Source organism: Marmota monax, unplaced genomic scaffold (assembly GCF_021218885.2).
Source record: "Marmota monax isolate L192 unplaced genomic scaffold, Marmota_monax_Labrador192_F-V1.1 WCK01_AAM20220418_F8-fsc00138, whole genome shotgun sequence".
Lineage (NCBI taxonomy): Eukaryota > Metazoa > Chordata > Mammalia > Rodentia > Sciuridae > Marmota > Marmota monax.
In genome coordinates, this window is record NW_026692763.1 from 4,382,003 (window position 1) to 4,402,580 (window position 20,578).

The 20,578-nt window shown below is 37.0% G+C and overlaps 1 long non-coding RNA gene across 1 annotated transcript in view; it reads right to left on the reverse strand.

Moving 5' to 3' along the window:
* Positions 1-20,578, reverse strand: part of LOC124094283 (uncharacterized) — a 52,657-nt gene that overhangs the window by 26,644 nt on the left and 5,435 nt on the right. Inside the window, exons 2-3 of the long non-coding RNA XR_006852182.2 lie at positions 1,607-1,719; positions 1,187-1,289 (exon numbers count right to left, since the gene is read on the reverse strand). This is a non-coding gene — a long non-coding RNA (uncharacterized LOC124094283). The remainder of the gene's footprint in view (positions 1-1,186; positions 1,290-1,606; positions 1,720-20,578) is intronic.

Sequence of the window (20,578 nt, forward strand, 5' to 3'; positions counted from 1 at the left end):
TAAGATACTTAACTTCCCTAAGCCTTATTTCTCCCATATTGTAAGGCAAAGTAGTAAAAATGACTACCTCTTATGATTGTGAGGATTAAAAGAGATAATGAGTGTAAAAAAAAATAAAAATGGGTGACTGTCATGCACAATGTGCCTCATAAAAGTTAGTTATTATTATTTCTATCCTGTACCATATGCAAAGTAATATACAAAATGAAACTGCAAATGTTCTAGAAGGAAAATAAATGAATATTATTATGATCTTGGGGAGTATGAGGACATTATAAATATTTCTAAATACTCTAAGGGTAGAAAACATGAAAGAAATAATAATGGTTCTGACTACCACAAAAGCCCCAAAGCCAAAAAACAAAAACTTCCTTATGTCAAAATCCCCCCATAGATGAAGTAAAAATATAAATGGTGAACTGGGGGAAATATTTGTAATATCTGTAACAAACTTTAATAGTGTCTTACTGGGGACTGGGGTTGTGGCTCAGTGGTAGAGTACTTGCCTAGCACATGTGAGGCCCTGAGTTCAATCCTCAGCACCACATAAAAATAATAAAGTAATAAAGATATTGTGTCCATTTACAACTAAAAAAATATTAAAAAAAAATAGTTTCTTGGCTGGGGATGTAGCTCAAGTGGTAGCGCGCTCGCCTAGCATGCGTGAGGCACCTGGGTTCGATTCTCAGCAACACATAAAAATAAAATAAAGATATTGTATCCACCTAAAACAAAAAAAAAATAGTTTCTTGGGCTGGGGTTGTGGCTTAGTGGTAGAGCACACACCTTGCACATGTGAGGTACTGGGTTCAATCCTCAGCACCACATAAATATAAATAAAGGTATTGTGTTCATCTACAACCAAAAAATATTTTTTAAAAAATAGTGTCTTACTTATCATTAAGAAAAAGATGGCTGAGTGTGATTACTTATGCCTGTAATCCTAATGGTTCAGGATGTTGTGTCAGGAGGATTTCAAATTCAAAGCCAGTCTAAGAAATTTAGTGAGGCCCTAAGCAACTTAGCCAGATCCTATCTCAAATAAACAAACAAATAAATAAATAGGGCTGGGGATGTAGCTCAGTGGTTAAGCATCCCTGGGTTCAATTCCTGGTACCAAATAAATAAATAAATAAATAGAAAGAGAAGAAAATAAAAAGATGAATACGATAATAGAAAAATGTACCAAAAGATGGGTTTGGTGGCACACACAGGTAATCCCAGAGACTCAGGAGGCTGAAGCAGGAAGATTCCAAGTTCATGACCAGCTTCGTCAACTTAGAGGCACCCTGTCAACAAAATAGATAACAAAAATGGCTGGGGATGTGGCTCAGTGATTAAGTGCCCCTGTGCCCCTGAGTTCAATCCCTAGTACCAAAAAAAAAAAAAAAAAAAAAAGAAAGAAAGAAATGAATTAAGATGAAATTCTTGGGCTGGGGATATAGCTTAGTGAGTATTTGTCTAGTTTGTGTGAGGCTATGGGTCAATCTCTAACACCACAAAAAATAAACTAAGAATCCATTATTCATATATAAAATTAACACAATAAATTTTTATTACATTGTTTACTTTTACTAACCGTATTTCTGAGTGCTGACCCACCTACCCTCTATATTCGTATAATTCATTCTCATCAGCAGATTTTCATCAGCAAGTCACTGGACCAGACTAGGAAATGTGAAGGACCTAGGCTGACAGCACAAGGCATGAAGACAGTATCTGAAAGGAGACAAACACAGACAGGTCAGCTCTCTATGGTTTATGCAGCCAAGTTGCAAAAGATGTGCTTGACCTAACACATTTCTCCTTGAGGAAATAACACAGAGGGAAGTTATCAATTCAAGCAAGCTGCTTGAAATGAAATACTATGAAGAACCAAGGACCGGGCAGTGTGTTATTTATGGACTATGTTCAAGCCAGATTCCTGAAGGAGTAGAGCCCAGTGGAAGACAGTTGGGAGGAACTAAAAGAAAGCCAAGCAGGTGCATTTATAGCAACAGACAAACTATCAGAGAGAGAGAGAGAGAGAGAATATGAGAGAAAGAGAGAAAGTGAGTGGTTTTCTCAGGGACAAGATGACTGTTTTCTGCCCTCCCTAAGGTGCCATGATTCATTTTTGCTTTTTTCAGATTTCTTTATCCTTACCCTAAACTTTCATTGACTTGAGCTGTTTCTAGTAGGTTTATTTTTCTCACAACTAAAAAGAGCTCTGTCTGGAACATGACATTGGTAAGTTGGAGGAAAGATGTTTGTTCTCCCATATCATGATATTTTTTTTAACATTTTTTTTGGGGGGAATTGGTTGGAAACAATACCTTTATTTTATTTATTTATTTTTTTTGTGGTGCTGAGGCTCAAACCCAGGGCCATGCATGTGCTAGACGAGCACTCTACCACTGAGCCACAATCCCAGCCCCCATATCTTGTTATTAATCCTCAAGATGAAATCATAGGGCTCGACAGAACTAACATTTTTTGAATGTTCATTATGAGTACTAAGCAATTTAAGTACAACATGTTATTTTATCCTTACAATAACCTGAAATTTAAAAATTCTCAAGCCTGCTTTATAGACGAAGAAATCAAGATACTTTGAAGTATGGGAGAAACAGTGTTGTCCCTCAGCGTTCCTTCCATTTGCTCCCCGACATTTCCCAATCCCTCCCAGTTGAACGGGGCCAGAAGTACCTCTACATGATTCTGCAGCTTTTCTCTGTCCCTGCTGTGGTATCCAGAAACTGTGAAATCTCCATTGTTACTTGAAGTGTCTTTTAGAACAGAACCCCCCCATCTCCCCTGACTCACAGTGAATAGCAAACAGACAGTTACAATAAGAAATGATTTGTTGTCATTAGTGACTGAACCCAGGGCCTTGCACATGCTAAGCACATGCTCTGCCACTGAACTATACTCCCAGCCCCATCAAATGAATTTTTATTTAATGTACTAAGATTTCAATGTTTTGAATTTTGTTTGTTTGATTTATTTTAAGTGCAGTACAACCCAACCACTCTAACTAGGGGTTCTAAGTAATTTGCTCAAGGGGACATAGTTGGTATATGTATGGCACAGCTAGTATTCAAAATTAGATCTGCTTTTTTTTTTTTTTTTTACCTTGGTACCAGGGAACTGAACCCAAGGGTGGTGCTTAACCACTGAGCCACATCCCCAATTCCCATCTCTTTTTAAAACATATATATATATTTGTGATTTTTTTTTTTTAAAGACAGGGTCTTACTGAGTTGCTTAGGGCCTCACTAAGTTGCTGAGGCTGGCTTTTTTTTTTTTTTTTTTTTGTACTGGGGATTGAACTCAGGGGGCACTCAACCACTGAGCTACGTCTCCAGCCCTATTTTGTATTTTAGAGACAAGGTCTCACTGAGTTGTTTAGTGCCACACTTTTGTTGAGGCTGGCTTTGAACTCAAGATCTTTCTGTCTCTACCTCCTGAGTTGCTGGGATTACAGGCATGTGCTGCTGTACCCAGCTTTTTTTCCTAAATTGTGGTAAAATATGTAAATAAAATTTATTATTTAAATCACTTATAGGTGACTAATTCAATGACATTGAGTATATTCATAATGTTATGTGATCATCACACACTTTCCATTTCCAAAACTTTTCATCACCCCAAACAGAAACTCCATTTCCCATTAAATAAGCCCCCTTCTCCTCCCCCAATCTTAAGTGATTTTCCTTCCTTCCTTCCTTCCTTCCTTCCTTCCTTCCTTCCTTCCTTCCTTCCTGTGATGGTGATTTAACTCAGGGTGCTCTACCTCTGAGCTATATTCCCAGCCCTTTAATTTTATTCTGAGATAGGCTCTCACTAAATTGCCTTGAACTTGGGATCTTCCTGCCTTTGTCCCCCTCCCAAAGTCACTGGGACTACATGAGTACACCATTGCCTCTGGTTTATTCTACTTTCTGTCTCTTTGAATTTGTCTATTTTAAATAGTCTTATAAATGGAATCATGTACTATTTGTCCTTGTGTGTATATGTGTGCTTAACATAACATTTTCAAGGTTCATCCATTTTGTAAAATATGTCATTTCATCCCTTTTCATGGTAATAATACCCTATTATATGTATATACTACATTTTGTTTATTCATTCATCTTTTGATGAACATCTAAGTTGTTTCCACCTTTTTGGCCATGGTAAATAATGCTTTTATGTCTGTTCCAGTACCAACATTCAACTATTTGGGGGGTGTATACCTAGGAGTGAAATTGCTGGATCCTGTGTTTAACTTCTTGAGGAACTGCCAAACTGCACTTTTTTCTTTTCCTTTTTTTTTTTAGGTACTGGGGATTGAACTCAGGGGTACTTTAGCCCAGAACTACATTCCCAGCCCTTTTAAATTTTTATTTTGAGGCAGGGTCCCACCTAGTTGCCCAGGCTGACCTTGAATTTGTAATCCCCCTGCCTTAGCCTCCTGAGTCACAGGAAATACAGATGTGCAACACTGTGCCCTGCTTACATTCTTTTTTTATAAAAGTCGTGTTTTTTGAGAAATAAAAGGCATACAATAATATTCGCTTTGTAGGTATAATTTCATGAATTTTGTCCAGGATATACAGTTGTATAACTATCAGTATAATCATACACCAGAATTCCCCTGTGTTCTTGTGTACTCAGTTTCCTTCCCCTATCTTTAGTCCCTGGCAACTAATGACCTGATATCTGTTTTTATAATTTTGATTATTTTCCCAAAATGTCATATAAACAAAGACATGAGAGCTTGGCTTCTTTCATTCAGCACAATGTTTTAAGATTCATCCAGGGCTGAGGGCTTGTAGTTCAACGTAAGGACTTGCCTAGCATATGCAAAGTCCCAGGTACCCCCAGATGCTGGCATCCTCAGCACCCTGAAAAACAAAACAAAAACCAATTCACAGTTGGGCCTGGTGACACAGGCCTGTAATCCAGCGGCTCAGGAGGCTAAGGCAAAAGTTCAAAGCCAGCCTCAGCAAAGGTGAGGCACTAAGCAACTCAAGGAGATCCTGTCTCTAAATAAAATACAAAATAGGGCTGAGGATGTAGCTCAGTGGTTGAGTGCCCCTGAGTTCAATCCCCAGTACCCGCCCCCCAAATATTTACCTAGTGCTGTGTATCAATTGTTTGTTCCTTCATACTGGTGAGTAGTAGTCTATCGTATAGCTGTACCACATGTATTTATCCATTTATCACTTGATGAACATTTGGTTTGTTCTCAACTTTTGGCAATTAAAAATAAAGCTGCTAGAAACATTTGCATCCAAGTCTTGGGACAGACATATGTTTCTGTTTCTCTGGGCAATTACCTGGGAGTGGAATTGTTAGGTAAAATGATAAATACATACTTATTTTACACGGCCTGTTTTCTAAAGTGGCTATACCACTTTTGTATTATCACTAGCAATGTTCCAGTTGTTCTATATACTCTATATCAATTGTTACTGTCAACTTATTTTTGTTTAAGCCATTCTAACAGGTGTATAGAGGTATCGTCTATGTTCTTAATTTTTATATCCCCAGTAGATAATAATTTTGAACTTTTTTCCAAGTGATTATTTGCCATCTTTTTCTCTTATGTGGTGAAGTGTCTGTTTAAATATATGGCCATTTTTAAATTGAGTTGTTTCCATGTAAGTGTTGTTCCAGATCTCAGTTGCTGAGGCTGGCCTCAAATTTTTTTTTTAATATTTGTTTTTTAGTTTTAGGTGGACACAATATCTTTATTTTGTTTTTATGTGGTGCTGAGAATCGAAACCAGTGCCTCACGCATGCTAGGTGAGTGCGCTACCAGTTGAGCCACATCCCCAGCCCCTGGCCTTAAATTTTCAATCCACCTTTCTCAGCCTTCTGAGTCCTTGTGATTACAAATGTGAGCTATCAAGCCCAACTTTTTAACAGTCCTTCCAAGATTAGAAGTTTTCATCTATTGGGTCTAATTTTTTTTTTCCTGTGTGAGGGATTGAACCCAGGGATGCTCTACCAATGAAGTTTAAGCATGCCCTCAGCCTTTTTGATTTTATTTTGACATAGGCTCTCCCTAAATTGCTTAGCTTGGCCTTCAATTTGCCATAATCCTGCTTCAGCTCCATGAGTAGCTGGGATTACAGGCATGTGCCACAGTGTCTAGCCCATTTTATTTATTTTTTTATGGTCCATGTTTTCATGTTTTGTATAGGTAATTTTTGCCTACCTTTAAGCCACAAACATTTTCTCCTACATTGTATTCTAGAAGGTTTATAGTTTTAGATTTAAATGTAGAGCTATGATTTATGTCATTCATTTTGGTATGGGGTACAAAGTATGGATCAAAGATTTTGGTTTGTTTGTTGGTTGGTTAGTTCTGGGGAGCTTTACCACTGAATCACATTCCCAGCCCTTTTTATTTTTTATTTTGAGACAGGATCTCCCTAATCTGCTGAGGGTCTCACTAAATTGCTAAGGCTGTCCTGGAAGTTGCAATTCTCCTGCCTCAGACTTCCAGATTGCTGAAATTACAGGTGTACTACTGTGCTTGGCTAAGGTTGTCTTTTGAGTATTGATACCTGATTGTTTCAGCACCAATGATTGAAAACAATCTTTTAAGTTTACCTGCCATATTATGTTGTAGGCAACAGTTGTCTTCCTCATTTGTATCATAGTTTAGTGAGGCATGGGATATCTGAATAACATATTTGTTCTATCCTTTCCAGTTAACAAAGTTTAAATTGTTGATGGACCTTTATTTTATTCATTTATTTATGTGTGGTGGTGAGAATCAAACACTGGGCCTTACACATGCTAGGCAAGCACTCTACCACTGAACCACAACTCCAGCTCCTACAAAGTGCTTTTGATTATACAATCTCATTTAACTCTCATTCATCCCTGTGAGGTGGGAATAAAATGTTACTAACCCCATTTTACAGATGAAGAGGCCAAGAGAATCTAGGTGCTTTGACTCAAAGACAAAACATTCAGGGAGAGCACCTAGATTAAAACCATGGCCTTCTTCCAGTTAGTGTTCTTTTTAATACATTATTGACCTATAAACATTGAGGTAACTTTTTGAAGATCCAAGTTATTCCTATAAGTAGGCAGTAACTAAGAACAAAAGAAGCAAAAGTCAACACTACTTACATAATTTTACATTAACTGGACTTTGAAAACTAGAAAGCCCCTGAGATTTTGTGCAGTTGGGATCCAAGAGGACGGGCATTTGGTCTACCATGAGAAGTGGTCACATGTCTCCACTTTGCTATGTGAACTGTCCATGATCTTTTTAATTTTTAAAAATTAATTTACGGGCTGGGGATGTGGCTCAAGCGGTAGCGCGCTCGCCTGGCCTGTGTGCGGCCCGGGTTCGATCCTCAGCACCACATACAAACAAAGATGTGTCTGCCGAAAACTAAAAAATAAATATTAAAATTCTCTCTCTCTCTCTAAAAAAAAAAAATTAATTTACACTGTAGTGGTGGGGATTGAACCCAGGGCCCAATGCATGCTAGACAAGGGTTCTACCATTGAATTATACCCCAACTCTACAAGGTTCATTTTATAAAAATATAATTGGAAATCTTTCCTTTAGAATTTTCTGGAACTTCAACAAGAGTAAGAATTTGTTGCCAATGTCATAAATGGAGCCGTTTTCCTCTGACATGCCTTTCTGACATGGTGTTTTGCCTCACCTGAGACCCAGAACAATGGAGTCTTCTGATGATGCACTGAACCTCTGAAATGGTGAGCCCAAAATAAACTTTGCCTCTTCTAAAAAAAACAAAAAACAAACAAACAAACAAACAAAAAAACCAATCTATTGCCAAATAATCCAAATATCAAAATAAACTGATTGGGTTTTAGTATATTTACCCAGCCCATTACCCACCCTCCTTTCTCTCGAAGTAGACCCATAGTCTGTATCATTGGATTGGGCTCTCATGAGCCATTTTGCTACCACCTAACTCTGCCTCCCTTGCAATAGTTTTTGCACCAGAGGTGGACGCGTCATTGGGATCATCATTAGACTGTTTCTTTAGGGAATTTAGAATTGGACTGAGAGATAGCTGGTACAGTCTGCAGGCAGCTAGGATCTTAACATGTGGTTTGGGAGCTACACAGCAGTCATAATCTGCCTGTCAAGTATATCAGAAGAGAAAATCAAAAGCAGAAACACTGAGAAAAAGGCAGATATGTAGAAAGAAAAGGAATGAAACAGGGAAATGTGTTGCTGTTCCTGGTTCCAAATCTTTTGAGTGGCTCTGTTGCATACCTGTTCTTCAGTGCTATGAAAGTACCTCTCTATCTGAAATCTGCCCCACTTTTTCTTTTTTTGGTACCAGGGATCTAAGGAAGAGTGCATTACTACTGAGCTATATCCCAAACCCTTTTTTATTTTTAATTTTTGAGTCAGGGTCTCACTAAGTTGTTGAATGGCTGAAGTTGGCCTCAAACTTGAGATTCTCTTGTCTCAGCCTTCAAAATTGCCGGGATTATAGGAGTGAGGCACTGCACCCAGCCTGCCTCATTTTTTCATATATATATATTTAGTTGTAGATGGACACAATACCTTTATTTTATTTTATTTCTTATGTGGTGCTGAGGATCAAACCCAGGGCCTTGCACGTGCTAGGTGAGTGCTCTACCACTGAGCCACAACCCCAGCCCCCTCACTTTTTGTTAAGCTTGCTCAAATGGGTTTCTGTTTCTTAAAACCAAAGAGTCCATCTGGCAGCAGTGATCCATACCTAAAAACCCTTTGTCTTTGCAGACTGAGGCAGGAGGATTGCAAGTTCAAGGCCAGCTTGAGCAACTTAGTGAGACGCTGTCTCAGAAATAAAAAATATAAAGGACTGAGGATGTACCTCAGTACTAGCATGCCCCTGGGTTCACAAAAACACAACAAAACAAAACCCAGAATCATGAGATAGAAATAAATTTAATTTTCATAGAGTAGAAAGACATGGCTTGGCTCCATAAAGATTTAAAAACAGGTCACTTTTTAGACAATGGGCACTATAACTGGAAATCAGAACCCCCCACCCACACCCTCTCCTTTGAAATTCCTTTTAAAATACATGAAGGTTTAGATCAACTGAGTGAACATCCACGTATATTTATAATGTGAACAAGGGAGAGTCCTACAAGGTTAAATGATCATTTACTTCCAGCTGGGAAGGAGCAAGGAGTAGAAGGAATAGAGAGAAAAAAATGGGGAGGGAGAAAAGCCAGTAAAGGAAGGGAGGAAAAAACTGACATGGTGTGGTGCCCTGAAAATGTTTATACAATCACATTTGAGACTCCTTGACCTTGAATGAAAAATGCTGATTTGACTGCTGCGTATTTGTGAATTAGATATTAACCATAAAGTTAGCCTTCTGACACATTTCCAACTGTTTTTCTAAAGTGCCCATGAGAAAACCTGACTCTATTTAAAGCAGAATTAAATACTGTGGCCTCATGTTATCCCCTTGCCCAGAGTTTCATTTTCTTTGCCATGTCCCTGCCTCTGCTGCTAGCTGTGATGAACAGAATGAATGATGCACAGAGGCGGTGGGACAATGAGGCTGATTCATGGTTTGGGAAAACAGGGAATTGTCAAGAGCAAACACTGGCTCTTCTTTTTTTGCTGGGGATACTGCAACAGTTAGCGGAAGGCATCTTGTTTGAATTCTTCCAGCCACTGGTTAAGCATCTAAATGAGAGAAGCAATATGGGGCTCCCAAGTTCCCTGGGGGCATTTAAAACAACCCTGAGATACTCTAGCAAAGCTTGTGATCTTTGTAAACAAGTAGAGAGAGGTTATTCAAACAGCTGTTAATTTCATTAAGAAGCCTCATTTTAAGGTCCCAGAACAGGCATTTCTTTTTATACCAGGATTATTTCTTAGTTTTATATTAGCAGCGGGTCCTGCTAATTTAGCTTGGATATCACGTGTTAAGCTTACATTTGGATTGGTAATTATGCTTGGGCTTCGAAAAGAAATTGCCTTTAGAATAAAATTTATTTATTTATTTATTTATAGTGGTGGTGGTGGGGTTCAACCCAGGGGCACTTTACTACTGAGCTACAGCACCAGATCTTCTTTCTTATTTTATTTTTTTTTTTGGGGGGGGGGGCACTAGGAATTGAAATCAGGAGCTCTTAACCACTGAGGCATATGCCCAACCCTTTTAAGTTTTTTTTTTTTTTTTTTTAATTTAGAGACATGATCTCATTAAATTGCATAGGACCTCTCTAAATTGTTGAGGCTGGCCTGAAACTTGCAATCCTCTTGCCTCAGCCTCCTGAATAGCTGGAATTATAGACCTCCACCTCTGTACCCAGTTCACATAGACTAAATTCAACCAAATTACGTGTTATGAGCAATTTAGAAATATTTAAATACATTTTTATTTTTTAGTTATAGGTGGACATAATATTTTATTTTTATGTGGTGCTTAGGATCGAACCCAGTGCCTCATGCATACTAGGAGAGTGCTCTACCTCTGAGCCACAACTCCAGTCCCTAAATACATTTTTATTGATGTCATATTATACAAACTGTTTTGTGAACTTTTTAATTATGTGCCATAATATGAAAATATTGATTTGTCAGTTTTTTTTTTGGGGGGAGTACCAGCTATTGAACTCAGTGGCACTCAACCACTGAGCCATATCCCCAGCCCTATTTTGTATTTGATTTAGAGACAGGATCTCACTGAGTTGCTTAGTGCCTCACTTTTGCTGAGGCTGGCTTTGAACTTGTGATCCTCCGGGATTACAGGTGTGCGCCACTGCATCCAGCTGATTTGTCAAACTTTAATTGAGCACTCTACCACTGAGCTACAGCCTCTGCCCTGTTTTTGATTTTTCATAGTCATAAACTGCACTTTGGTAAAAATTATTGTAGCTAAATCCTTGTACACTTCCTTATTTCCCTAGGGAACAATTTGTTTTTCCCTAATAGGTTCTCCCTATGTTGCCCAAGCTAGTCCTAAACCCTTGGGCTCAAGTGATCCTCCTGTCTCAGGCTCCCAAGTAGCTGGCCAAATTTTGAATTTTTTTTTTGTGGGGTACCAGAAATTGAACTCAGGGGCGCTCATCCATTAAGTCACATCCCCAGACCTTTTTATTTTTTGCTTTGACACAGAGTCGCACTAAGTCACTTAGGGCCTTGCTAAATTGCTGAGGCTGTCTTTGAACTTATGATCCTCCTGCGTCAGCCTCCAGAGCTGATCGGTTTACAAGCACCTGCCATGGCGCCCAGCTAAATTCTGAATTTTTAATGGTTGGGTCAGAAGAGATGCATCTTTTTAATGCTTTCACCTCATCCTGAGAAATTATCCTCTGGAGTATACTTTATGCTTGTGTCAAGTATGAAATTGCTTACCTTCACATACACCCAGCTCTCTAGTCTAACTTTGTTTTCTAGTTAATTTTCTTGCATTTTCTAGGCAAGTGATCATAAAATCTACAAATGACAACTTTTGTGGCCTTTTTAAAATTGTTTTTTTCTGGTACTAGGCATCCAACCCATGGTTCACACATGTTTCATAACAAGTGCTCTATCAATGACTACATCCCTAGCCCTTAAAAAAATTATATATATATTTGTAGTTGGACACAATACCTTTATTTCACTTATTTATTTTTATGTGGTGCTGAGGACCGAACCCAGGGTCTTGCATGTGCCAGCTGAGCTACAACCCCAGCCCATCTCTAGCCCTTTCTTTTTTTTTTTAATTTTTTTTTTAATATTTATTTTTTAGTTTTCAGCGGACACAACATCTTTGTTTGTATGTGGTGCTGAGGATCGAACCTGGGCCGCACGCATGCCAGGCGAGTGTGCTACCGCTTGAGCCACATCTCCAGTCCCTCTAGCCCTTTCTTTTTAAATTTATTTTGAGACTGAGTCTGACTAAATTGCCCAGGCTGACCTTGAATTTGTCATCTTCCTGCCTCAGCCTACCAATTAGCTGAGATTACAGGTGTGTGCCCACATGAAGCTTTTTTTTTTTTTTTTTGTGGTGCTGTGGATTGTGGATTGAACAGGGCCTTGTGCATTGAAGGCAAGCACTCTATCAACTGAGCTATATCCCAGCCCTTGTGTTTCTTATTAGTTTGTCTTTTCTACTAGAGAGACAAGAGTTGTAAGAATGTTTAATGTTTCATATTAATAAGAATGTAGGCAAATGCATTTTCTCAACCCCATGAGTGTAAATTGGTATGTATATCTGGAGGATAATTTGAGAATATCCATAGAAGTTTTAACATTTCAAATCCTTTCACCTAACAATTTCATTTGTAAAACTTTATTCTTCACAAGGGAGCAAAGATAATATATTAAACTGAAATACTTTCTTTTTCATAGTAAATATAACAATTTAAAATTCATCAGTAGAGAAATATATTAGGATACATTCATATTATAAAATGCTGTGCAGTCATTTAAGAGAATAAGGTAGACTTTGAATACCAACCTGGAAATGGATCCATGCTATTTTTATTATGATCCTAGTTTTATTGTTCAAATATGAAGTATATACACTTAGAAATATTTATGTCTGAATTTTCATTAAAAAAGGCCTGAAACTAACTCACCAAACTCTTGTAGGTTATTACCTTTGAGTTATGGAATTGATAGGTTATACATTGTTTTCATTTTTAATAAATGTTTATTCTTCTAAAAAAGTGGAAAATGTCTCTTCTAATTTTTATGCTTTATATGTATTTTTCTTCTCTTATTACATTAACCTAAAAATTTGAGAACAATTAAAACTAAAATTAGTAATTGATGGCATCCTTCTCTTGTTCCTGACCTTAGCAGGGATTCCTTTGATATTTTGCAACTAAAATTGACTGTTGTCATCTGATTTTCTTTACAATAAGAAACTATCCTCTTATTCAATTAGGAGATTTTTATCAAGTAAGTTTGTTCCTTCTTCCTTTCCATAATAGCCATTTTCATGGATGTGAAGTAGTATCTCACTGAGGTTTTTTTTTTTTTTTAAGAGAGAGTGAGAGAGATAGAGGTAGAGAGAGAGAGAATTTTTTAATATTTATTTTTTTTTAGTATTTGGCGGACACAACATCTTTGTTTGTATGTGGTGCTGAGGATCGAACCCGGGCCACACGCATGCCAGGCGAGCGCGCTACCGCTTGAGCCACATCCCAGCCCCTCACTGAGGTTTTGATTTGTATTTCTCTGATGATTAGTGATTACCACTATCTTTTCTTTTTTAAAATTTTTTATTTGTTCTTTTTTGTTATACATGACTACCACTATTGTTCATATGCTTCTTAGAAATTTGTATATCATCTTCAAAGAAATGTCTATTGAAGTTCTCTGCCCATTTTTAAATAAAGTTATTTAGTTTTTTGTTGTTGAGTTGTAGGAGTTCTTTACATATTCTACACATCACTCTCTTATAGGATATATAGCTTGAAAATATTTCTTCCCATTCTGTAGGCTGATTTTTTTTTCACTTCATATTTAGTATTTTCAAAATATAACTTCTACATAATATTGGCCTGCATTTAAAAAAATGCTATTTTAGATAAGTTTGTTTGTTCCTATGGTTATACAAATATTTTTGTTATCTTTTCTACTTCTACCTGCAAGTATGGGTCAAGATTCAATGGCAAGGGGCTGGGGTTGTGGCTTAGTGGTAGAGCACTCGCCTAGCGTGTGTGATCCTCAGAACCACATATAAATAAGTAAAACAAAAGTATTGTGTCTGGGACTGAGGATATAGCTCAGTTGGTAGAGTGTTTGCCATGCTTGCACAAGGCCCTGGGTTCGATACCCAGCACCAAACAAACAAACAAATAAAAGTATTGTCAACTACAACTAAAAAATCAATTGAAGTCAAATTCAAACTAATTTAAGAAAAACTGGTAGTCATAGGGTTGGATTTAGTAGCTCACATTTCTAGATCTTAAAAGGAGAAAGTCTAGAAATAACTTCATATGATTGCATTTAGGATTTAAAATCCATGAGATTTTTTCTTTTTTTTTTTTTTGTCATTTTTCCTGCGTGGGCCCCATTTTCTAATATTAGTGGTTGTCATGGGCTGGAACCACAAGCAGCTTTTGCCTCAACTAGCCACACATGAGTACTTTCTCCTTGTAACAAAATTTAGACTACACTGACATTCAAAGTAAATAGTATAAACTTCTCTTCCATAGCTTCAGTGTTGCAGAAATTCAGGGGTATCAGTTCATCAAAGTTATGTTAATAGGTTTCTACTACTGTGACAAAATACATGAGATTAAAAAGTTAAAAAGAGTGGGTGGTGATGTAGCTCAGTGGCAGAGTGCCTGCCTAGCATGGGTCATAAAAATAAATAAAATAAAGGCAGGCTTGTCCATCTACCACTTAAAAAAAAAAAAAAGTTAAAAAGAGGAAAGGTTTGTTTTGGCTCATGGTTTTAGTTCATGGTCACTTGGCCCTGTTGTTTCGAGCCTATGGCAGCATAGTACATTATGATTATAGGAATGGAAGGCAGAGGAGGTTGTTTTTTTCCATAGTAGTTGCAAAGCAAAAAGGAGATAGGAGGGGGCCAGGGTTTCAATATTCCCTTCAAAAGCATGTCCACAGGGCTGGGGATGTGGCTCAAGCGGTAGCGCGCTTGCCTGGCATGCGTGCGGCCCGGGTTCGATCCTCAGCACCACATACAAACAAAGATGTTGTGCCTGCCAAAAACTTAAAAATAAATAAATAAATATTAAAAAAAAAAAGCATGTCCACAATGACCAACTTCCTTCCAGTAGGCTTCACTTAAAGATTCTACCACTTCTCAATAGTGCCACAGGCTGGCAATCAAGCCTTCACCTATGGGTCTTTGGGGAACACTCCCAAATCATAGCAATAATCTTTGTAAAAGGCTATATGCTCTCCAGAGAAAACTGTGCTTTTATTAATTTATTTAAATTTCTTTCTTCATTTATTTTGGTTCTGAGGATTGAATTCAGGAGCACTTTACACTGAGCTACATCCCCAGTCCTTTTTATTTTTTTATTTTGAGACAGGGTCTCACTAGTAGCTAAGGACCTTGCTAAGTTGCCAAGATTGTTCTTGAACTTGTGATCCTCTTGCTTCAGCTTTCTGAGTTGCTGGGATTACAGCTATTTTTCACCACACCTGTGTATTTATATGCCAAGAATATAACCTCTTGGTTTTTGCCTGCACAAATAACTCCCAATCTTTACCATCCATATTAGAGATAGTATCCCTCAGGTTGTCAGTCAAAAGTTGAGTACATATATGACCTAAGTTACATCAATCAAAACCTCTCTCCTTGTAATCTGAATATTGAGCTGAAAAATTCAAAGACCTGCTGGAGCATATTTCTTCAAACAGAGTAGCAGGAAGAAATTACCTACCATTTGTTGCTTCTTTTCAGTTTCTCAGGGCTGCACCTGTTCTTTCTGAGACCCCATTCCACATATTTTCCTGATCACTTTTTAAATTCATTCTTTGTTTTTTCTTCCTTCCTACCTTCTTTCCTTCCTTTCTTGTTTCTTTCTCTCTCTTCCCTTCTTTTCCCTCCCTCTCTTTCTTTCTTGAGTGATGGAGATCAAGTTACCCAGGACCTCGCATGTACTATGCAAAGACTATACCACCATCCAGCTACATTTCCAGCCCTGTTTTTTTTTTTTTTTTTATTTGTTTGCTTTCTTAGTTATTTACATTTGTTATTTACCCCCAAAGAACCCAGATACAGAAAATCACATGTATGTTTTTTTTTCTTTTGCCATAATTGGGAATTTACTATATTGTTCTACAACTTAATTTTTTTTTTTTTTAGAGAGAGAGAGAGAGAGAGAGAGAGAGAGAGAGTTTTTTAATATTTATTTTTAGTTTTCGGCAGACACAACATCTTTGTTTGTATGTGGTGCTGAGGATCGAACCTGGGCCGCACGAATGCCAGGCGAGCGCGCTACCGCTTGAGCCACATCCCCAGCCCCAATTTTTTTTTTTTCACTTAACACTATCTTGAAGACTTTTCCATATCCAAAATGATGTAGCTCATTCTTCTGAGCTTCTTCATAGATACATGCATACACTTTACGTAAATGTATAGGGCAACTCTACACATATGATTGGGAGTCGGGTGACTTTCTACAAACCTACTCCAAATCATACAATATTGTTACCTCCTTTTCAATTTTAATAAGCCATCTTATACATATTTCTATACTTATATGTGGACCTGTTATAAATTTTTGTTTTGTTTTGGTGCTGGATGCTTTATCGCTGAGCTATATCCCAAGCCCTATTTATTATTTATTTTTGAGGTAGGTTCTTGCTAAGTTGCTGCGGCTGGTCTTGAACTTGCAATCCTTCTGCCTCAGCCTCCCAAGTTACTGGAATTATAGGCAGGAGCCGCCACACCAGCCTAAGTTATAAGTTTTAATGGCTGACTGACATTCCATTGTCAGGATATAAATTAATCTATTAATAACTTCTTTAATGAATATTTGGGTTATTTCCCCTTTTTTATTTTGGGTGCTAGAGATTGAAACCAGGACTTCATGCATGCTAATCACACATTCTACCACTGAACTACAGTGCCAGCACCCTTTTGATATATATATATATATATATGTATATATGTATATATATATATATATATATGTATATATGTATATATATATATATTTTTTTTTTGGTGTATATAGACCCAACACAATGCCTTTATTTTTATTTGGTGCTGAGGATCGAACCCGGGTCACCCCTGTACTAGGCGAGTGTTCTACCACTGAGCCACAATCCCAATCCCCCCTTTTGATATTTTTAAAATTTAAACTTTTGTTTATTTTTTATTTTGAGACAGGGTATCACTAAGTTGCTAAAGGTCTTACTGGATGCTGAGTTTGGCCTTGAACTTTCAATCTTCCTTCCTTAGTCTCTCAAGTTGCTAAGATTACAGGCTTGAAACACTTTGCCCAGCTCCCTTTTGATATTAAAAAATATGTGCATTTGTACAATTGTTTAATATGCTAACTACCCAGAAAGAGCCCTGTTCATTCACAGATTTATACATTAAATATTTTTAATTAATTAATTTTTAATAAGATATATGCATAAGGAGAAATGTTAAAACAAAAGAGAAAGGATTAAGTACCAAGTGGAGATTATATAATGCAAATTTGGTTTAACATTAAAAAACTAATCATTGTAATTCACCTCATTAACAGAATAAAGGACAAAAATCCTTGATATTAACTTAATAGATGAAAAATGTTTTTGGCAAGATTCAAAGTCATTTATAATTTTCAACAGTAATGTACTATATATCTTTTCTTTCTTTTTTTTTACTGGGGATTGAACTTTTTTAATATTTATTTTTTAGTTGTAGTTGGACACAATATCTTTATTTATTTATTTTTATGTGGTGCTGAGAATTGAAATACTAGTCTCGCATTTTTCATTTTGAGACAAGGTCTCAAAATTGACCAAGCAGGTTTTGAACTTGGAATCTTCCTGCCTCAGCCTCTAGAGTAGCTTGGGATGTGCCACCGCACCCAGAAACTGTATTTATTTTTTTTAAAGCTTTTTTTTTTTTCACCATAAAGAAAGGGCTAGGGTTGTGGCTCAGAGGGAGAGCGCTTGCCTAGCATGCATGAGGCACTGGATTCGAACCTCAGCATCACATAAAAATAAAATAAAGATATTGTGCCTAACTATAACTAAAAGATAAAAATTTTTTAAAAAAGAAATGACATGGGCTGGGGCTGTAGCTCAGTGGTAGAGTGCCCGCCTTGCATGTGCGAGGCTCTGGGTTCGATCCCCAGCACCACATAAAAATAAAGATATCGTGTCCAACTACAACTAAAAAAAAAAAAAAAAAAAAAAAAAAAGAAAAAAAAACTAAATAAATGACAAATATTTGAAGAGATAAATATGTTTAACCTAATCTGAACATTACACAATGTACACATGCATCAAAATATTACAGCTATTCCATAAATATGTGTAATTTTATCTATCAGTTATACAAAAGTCAGTAACCTAGAAAGGAAAGGGAACTTCTTTGTTAGAGGTCATCTAAAATTAACTTACATTTGTGTGTGTGTGTGTGTGTGTGTGAGTGTGTGTGGTGCTGGGGATTGAACCCAGGGCTTTGTGCACGAGAGGCAAGCATTCTACCAATTGAGCTATATCCCCAGCCCAAACTTACATTTTACTTAATGGTGAGCCATTTCCCACAAAGATTGGACACAAAGCAAAAATGTCTATTCCTACTTTTTTTTCAACATTGTGTTGGAAATCCTAGCTAGTGTAATAAGGCAAGGAAAAAAAGAAAGAAAGAAAAAGCATAATGATTGAACATCATAAGTAAAACTGTTGGTATTTGCAGATGGCATAATTGTCCATGTAGAAAACCCTGAACTCTAGCTGGGCATGCTGGCACATGTGCTAAGCCTGTAATCCCAGCCTGTAATTCCAGCGGCTTGGGAGGCTGAGATAGGAGCATCACAAATTCAAAGCCAGCCTCAGCAAAAGCGAGGTGCTAAGCAACTCAGTGAGACCCTGTATCTAAATAAAATATAAAATTGGGCTGGGGATATGGCTCAGTGGTTGAGTGCCCCTGAGTTTAATCCTCAGTACCAAAAAAAAAAAAAAAGAGAAAAGAAAAAGAAAACCCTGAACTCTAGAACTCTACCCAAGAAATAAATAAAAAGCCCTTTTAGACTAGTAAGGTCACAAAATAGCTATAATATAAATAAAAATACTTCCATGGGCTAGGGATATAGCACAAGGCACTGTGTTCAATCCCCAGCACCCCCCCCCCACATAAATAATTTCCATATATTAGCAATAAATTATTGAAATACCAAAGCTTTTTTAAATTTCAACTGATAATTTTTAAAAATTTACTTTTTAGTTCTAATCAGATATAAATGACAGTACAAAGCTCTTCAATTCATTGTCCACAAATGGAGCACAATTTTTCACTTCTCTGGTTGTGCATGAAATTGAGTCACACCATTCTGTATGTTGATAACTGCCATTCTGGCTGGCGTGAAATGAAATCTTAGATAGTTTTTATTTACATTTCTTTAATTTCTAGAGATGTTGAACATTTTTTCATATATTTATTGATTGATTGTATATCTTCTTCTGATTTAGAAGTGTCTGTTTAGCTCTTTAGCCCATTTATTGATTGGGTTATTATTTTTTCAATATTTATTTTTTAGTTTTAGGTGGACACAATATTTTTATTTTATTTTTATGTGGTGTTGAGGATCAAACCCAGTACCTCATGCATGCTAGGTGAGCACTCTACCACTGAGCTACAATTCCAGCCCAAGTTATTTATTTATTTATTTTTTATTTTTTGATGTTTCTGAGTTCTTTATATATCCTGGAGATTAGTGCTCTATCTGACATGCATGTGGCAAAAATTTGCTTCCAATATGTAGGCTTTTTCTTCACTTCATTGATCGTGTCTTTTAATTCATTAATTAATTATTTGTTTAGTTGTAGATGGACCCAATACTTTTATTTTATTTATTTATATGCGGTGGTGAGAATTGAACCTAGGGCCTCACACATGCTAGGTAAGTGCTCTACCACTGAGCCACAACCCCAGCCCTAATTGTGTCTTTTGCTGAGAAAGAACTTTTTAGTTTGAATCCATCCCATTTATTGATTCTTGATTTTATTTCTTGCACTTTAGGAGTCAGTCTTGTTAAGAAAGTCAGGGCCCAGGGCTGGGACTGTGGCTCAGTGGTAGAGTGCTTGCCTAGTATGCATGAGGCACTGGGTTCGATCCTCAGCATCACATAAATGTAAAATAAAGATATTATGTCTAACTAAAAAGTAAATATTAAAAAAAAAAAAAAAAGTCAGGGCCTAATCCAACATGATGAAGATTTGGGCCTACTTTTTTTTCTATTAGGCATGGGGTCTCTGGTCTAATTCCTAGGTTCTTGATCCATTTTGAGTTGAGTTTTGTGCATGGTGAGAGATAGAGGTTTCATTTCATTTTGCTGCATATGGGCTTCCATTTGTAACAGCTATAATAACCATCTATCAAGGAATGAATCTGCTTGGCAACATGGCACACATCTGTAGTCTCAGCAGCTACTCAGGAAGCTGAGGCAAAAGAATCACAATTTGGAGGCTGGCCTGGGTAACTTGGAAAGATCTTGTCTCAAAATGAAAAAATTAAAAATCTGGGGATGTAGCTCAATGTTATAATACCCCTGGGCGTTCAAGGAAAAGGATTCAGATTAAAATATTTCTATATCTAGGCTGAAAGTTTCAATCTCTTATAACAGCCCTTAATTTGTTTCTATGGCCTCCCAATGTTCATGACACATGAAGAAGTCATGACGCCAATATGAAGAATGACTGGTCTAGTTGGATCTGTCCTCATTGACATATCCATGCTCTTGGGAAATGTAGGTACACAAATTATCTGAAATCTCCTAGAGTGAATCCTTGCCAGTTGGGTCATATTTCTCTTTTAAATGGGACTTTAATTCATATAACTTGTATGCCCCAAAGCTTCCTTCTCCCCATTTGCTAATTGCTTTTTATAAAATTTGTACATACACCAATGCACAATTGCCTATAAACTATAGAGGGCAATTGAATTCTCAAATAATGTTT